Here is a 6,025-nt window from a genome sequence, read left to right on the forward strand (position 1 = left end):
ACATATAAAACATGGAATTTAGATATTAGCCATTGTAAATGGATTAGCATAAGCATTACACCATTTAAAACAAGTTTTAAAACACCAACACAGTTTAGGGTAATGTTTCTATTCCATTTCCAGCAGCAAAACTCGAAAATCTGCATTCAGGGGCTCCTACTCGTCGAGTGCAAGAACCTACTCGACGAGTAGGATGAATTTCCACATGGACTCGTCGAGTCCCCCCATGGACTCGGCGAGTTCATCCTGCAGAGTATCAAGAAGTTTGCATCAAGTATCAAGAAAACAAGCCTAGTCTCTGATACCACTATTGGGTTTTGAGCATTCTAACACTCCTATGGTGTACATGCAACCCTAGAAACCGTGGATCTATGTTTTCTCTAAATACATGCAAATTTGATTTTCCAAGGTTTACTTCCTATCTAGCATGTTATGGGGAACTTGTAATACAAAATCAAGTAGAATAACATACCTTTTAGTAGTTCGATTCCTTGATGACTGTGTGAGCCTAGCACCCCAAATGTGATGCCTCAAATGCTTCACACAACACCACAATTCTTGGAATAACCTTGAGAGAAGTTCACTATACTCAAAAATGGGCTAGCCCTCTTACTTGCTTGTAGTAGTCCGATTTTGCTAGACAAGGAGTCTTTATATAGTTGTGACACAAGTAGGGTTACACCATGTAAACCCTAATTGTCATGGCTTTCCATATTCCATGATCCATGGGTTTGTAACCTCCATGGACTATCCATGGAGCACCTTATGGGTTCTAACCCAATCCATACAAATCATGGATCATTAGCCCACTATACAAGAATAGATTATTTACACAATCATCCCCATATATTTATTTAGTCTCTTTTTGATCACTTAATTAATTTAAGATTAATTCTTTGATCAATACTAATTAAATAATATTTTTAATATATTAGTACTTATAATATATTAATAAACCTTAAATGTCATTTCTCTTATTTTGGTTTATCCAAGTATTGCAATGCCATTCAACCCAAATGGACCATGTCGGGTCGGGTCAAGTACATACCAATTACAGTTATGGACTTAGACACTATATCTAACAGCAAGTTGTATTGTGTGATGAATGAGAACTTTCATCTTTGGGAAATAAGACTAATTCCTTGTTCACATGTATATGTGAGTCAAGTGAAGGACTAGGGGATCGGGTACACTTGGTTGTGCGCTGATCAGGTCCACCACAAAGAACGATAAGTCTATTCGTTATGATTTACTAAAGTTTAGTAAATATGGTTATACTTACAAGATTAAGTATAATTCTGAACAACTGGAAAAGTTTCAATGTTTGGCAGAACGAATGAGAAAAATCAAATTAGGCAGAAAGATAAAATTTCTCCAATCTGAAAAGATGGGAAAGTACTTTAGTACCGTGGTTTATGATCATCTTAATGATTATGGAAAACCGATATCAGAATTGATCCCCTAAGGATATCTTAGTGCATTTGTATGGCTAAGAAGAGGAATCGTGAATTATTGAAATGGTTAAGTCAAGAAGATGAATCATACTTCGTTCCAAAATCAGGTCTTAGAGTCATACTCCAAGATTGTAACTTGAATGTCATGGTCTTATGAAAGGTTTATAACATTGATCAAATGTAGAGTAAAATGTTTCTTACTCTTCTACATTTGAAATTGGTAGGTTGTGATGTCTTGGATAAGACAAAGACCAACTAAGACCAATTGTGTGAAGTGTTTTTCTTGATAAGTAATCGCACTAACTCTTGAATATTTGTTTGTCAAGTAATGTTTCTTGACAAACAGAAACTTATATGTCAAAAGGTCAGTATGAGTCTTAAAGATCTTGAAAGTTTCAAGAACTAATCAAGAATAAAACCTATTGTTTATCGCTAGCACACGACTTGAGGTTTGTAACCTATCGTGTTGACATATTCTTGTTTTCTGTGCCCATTCCAGTTAAAGTTGACTATGCATGTGAGTTATATAAGTTCTCAGTTGTTTTCATAACAACTTGGAATCAATGGTAGGCCCTGGTTCTGCCAAGTGGCAAGAAATTAAGATTTAACAAGTTCAGTCCATATGAGTTTGGATTTGTGACTAACCTTTTCTTGTGATTATGGTTATGACAAATTCATATGGATAGGAAGACATACACCATAAAATCTAAGTGTCATAAGGTTTCTCTCCAATTCATGAAAATGATTGTGAGGAAACACTTTCACTAAGTAGATTTTAAAAAGTTAGTAATTGTGATATTTGCATTCTCACATTCGATTATGATTACGGCATCCCTCTTCATAGTTCGAATTGTGAGAAATGGCAAAAGGTCTAAACATTTCAGACTTATGGCTGTAAGTTCTAAAATTGCTAAGACACATATGTGAGCTATCTAAGGAAAGTTGTATGACTTTGAGAAGCCTAGATAAAATCTTATCGAAGCATCTCGTATCAGAAATCTAAAATTTGGTAAGAAAGTCAATAAGTATTGACTTCTAGAAGTCCGACTGATTTCTGGGTTCATGTCAAAGCTAGTGGGAGCATAAGTGTTATGCTAATAAGAATGTAATTATTATGCTAGTGGGAGCACAATTATTACGTTAAGAGTTGCAAGTTAGTAATGTTAATTATAGAAAACAAAGGTTTAATTCGCGAAGTTGCAGGGTTTGAAAAGTTCTTTTGCTATAATTAAGGGAGAGAAATTTATACTTCATTTCAATTCTAAAAGCTTAGATTGAGATTTTTTAATCAAATTTAGTCAAGGATATATATGAATGCTATGTTGGAATGGTTCAACATAAGGAAATGCTATATATATGGAAATGTTAATTGCGTTCTCAAATTCGATTATGATTACGGCATCCCTCTTCATAGTTCGATATGTGAGAACATGGTAAACTCACTTTTTACTATTCCCGGTGTCGTGCCGGTTTTGTCGCGAAACTTCGACAGGTCATAACTTCTTCATTATCACTCGGATTTCAGTGTTCTTTATATGTACATAATCCTTATGACAGATACTATAACTTAGTTAAGATTATTTATTATAAATAATCTTCCATCAAAAAGTCATTTTTGACGCTTATTGTCTCTAAATTGACTAGCCCAAATCTGCGGGCGCTACAAGAGAAGTGACAAAAGATTCAAAATGGGTATTTACGGAAAAACCCTGCTTCTAATTGAGCGGCGGCAAAACGAATAACACAAATTAGAATAAATGTCATGCAAAAAAGTCCAATAATTAACAAATTACACCATAAATCTGAAAACCTTGAGAGCGTGTGTTTAATACCTTTTTGGGTAACCAGACGTCCTAGCGATGAATAATGTAAAGGGGGTGCAACAATGCATGAGACGGCTACGAAGACTGAAGATCTGACGAGAAGTAGTGGGTTGTGTTTTGGGTTGAGGAGATGCATTAGAGTATGGGTTGTGTTTTCAAATGAGACATGTTTTGAGGTATATGGTGGGAACATGAATTTGACACAACGGGAATGAAAAGTACACGAAGCAGGAATGAAAAATTGGGTGAACTTGGAATGAAAATTTAGGAGAGCGTGAATTACATTTAAATAAAGCCTCATTCATCTATTAGGAACCGAGTTAAATGTTGTTAAAAACAGATTGCATCAAATAAAACCATTTTTTTTAAGAAATCGGGTTATATATTGAGGGTTCTATTACTCGTTTTGTAGTAGTGATAGGATGTATGTATTGTTAGTATATGATTATACAAGTAGACTATAATTAGGCCTGGCAATGGAGCGGGTTTTGACCCTGATCCGATCCAAACCCTTCATAATTATTTGGGTTTGGATCATAGTTTTTGATCCGTTTACCCGTTAACGACCCATACCCGCTAACCCTTTTATTAAAAGGGTCGGGTATGGATCATCACTGATCCGCTCCAATATGACCCGCCCCATATAAATTTTAGAATTATAAATTTATATTTTATATAACCTAAAGTTTACTTTTAATTCTAATCGGGCCCAGTCCCGCATCAGGCCCCGCCTGGAATCGAGCCCCGCTCGGTATACAAATATGTTTCTCTTAGGCCCCGCCTGTCTATGGGCCTCGCCCGCTAAACACATACAAACATATAACATAACACATAACAAACAGCTAAACGCACTCTACTATACTCCTGATCTAAGGCCTTGCCTAACTTGGGCCTCGCCCCTGTCCAGGTACTGATGAATCATGGAACCCCGTCCACAGCCATGTTGATAGTGAGATACGGTCCCCCGCCCACACTCACCTCCCTCCTTCCTCGGGCCTCGCCCCTGCTCTGCTAATAATGAGATACGGAACCCCGTCCATACTAAGCTAGTGATGAGATGCGGGACCTCGCCCACACTCACCTCCCTACCAGGCACATACAAGTTTCACATAGACAACAAGTATAACTAGCATGCTAACATACCTCGGGCCTCGCCCGACTTCGGATCGTAATCCCGAACAAATATCATAATAATGCCTAGGGCTAACCCCCCGGGTCTTCGTACTATACATAAACATAATGGGCCGACATTGTGGACGTAGACCCATGCACACCGTGATGAGACTCACCTCGCACTGCTGAACCCTGCTGATACCCCTCTGGCTGCTGACCGACAATTCCTGAGTTGCTGACCCTTCGGCTTCCCAAACTACCAATACCAAACATCACTTAGTCTAATACAATAATCCTTCTTAGGGTAAAATGATCATTCTACCCCTAGGCCAACTTGGTCCATAACTAAGGCCCAAACCATAATGAAAAGGCCCAACACTAGGTGAGCTTCCCAAGCCCACTAGTGGCCCACTAATGGCCCGATTTACTAAATTGGTCCAATCCCTTTAATGGGCCTTACCCTAAGCCCAAACATTTCCTTGGCCCATATTATCTGACTTCTGATGGCCCACTAAGGCCTAAGAATCCAAAGCATGGCCCAAACCGAGGCCCAAAAATGCAAAGCCCAAACTGATAGAGTACGCAGGGCGTACATTCACGTACGCTAAGCATATTAGCCAATGGTGTGTACATTGGGTTTACCTGCATGTATGCTCAGCGTACTCCCCCTATTAAGCCCTTTTTTCATTAAGTGATTAATACTCCACTTCAGAAGCAACAATTACAGATCCTGGTCCTTTTCCACGTTTTAAACTATAAAGTCACTGACTTGGTGACTTCTCTTGACCCAAACAAGCCCAAACTCACAAAAATGATATTCCACTTTCATAAAGAGGGCTAGATCTCATGCATGAACCAAATAAGACATTCAAGATGGAGACTTTACTGCTTATGGGACCCTTTTAGCTGTGAGGGTGGCAACCCTAAGCTCACAGACGAGATTTCATCATAAAGGTCCATTCTTGGGAACAAAATGACTCCAAAACCACACTACACTATATCTAAGCATTCTTAAGTAAATTCATGAACTTTATACCTCAAAGGAGTTCCAAATGATGATGTTATTCCAGATCTATGAGCTCCAACTTGTGACAACCGTCAAATTCAAGTCAAAGTCAACAACTCAAACCGGTCAAACTTAATTAGTACTTGTATACTAAAAGTTATTCTATGTATAAAAATGTGCATTTGTATGTCAAGATTTCAAGTGTCTCGAAGAATCTATGTATTTAGCCATGTAAAAACCCTAAAAAGGGAGTTAAACGCATCAAAAGACAGCTAAGGACCCTTTCGGGGACTTAAAACAATCATAAACGAAGCATAACGGGGTTCACGAACCTTGCATTACGAGATTATACGATAATAATGGCTAAGCTGAAATCTCTCCCGAATCTCTCCAAGTATGTGAAATCTCTCCCAAATCTCTCCAAGTATGTGAAATCTCTCCCAAATCTCTCCAAGTATGTGAAATCTCGTGCAAATCTCTCCAAGTATGTGAAATCTCTCCAAGTATGTGAAATTTCTCCCAAATCTCTCCAAGTATGTGAAATCTCTCCCAAATCTCTCCAAGTATGTGAAATCTCTCGCAAATCTCTGCAAGTATGTGAAATCTCTCCAAGTATGTGAAATCTCTCC

Source organism: Lactuca virosa, chromosome 1, assembly GCF_052849685.1.
Source record: "Lactuca virosa cultivar CGN04683 chromosome 1, Lactuca_virosa_CGN04683_v6, whole genome shotgun sequence".
NCBI classification, from domain to species: domain Eukaryota; kingdom Viridiplantae; phylum Streptophyta; class Magnoliopsida; order Asterales; family Asteraceae; genus Lactuca; species Lactuca virosa.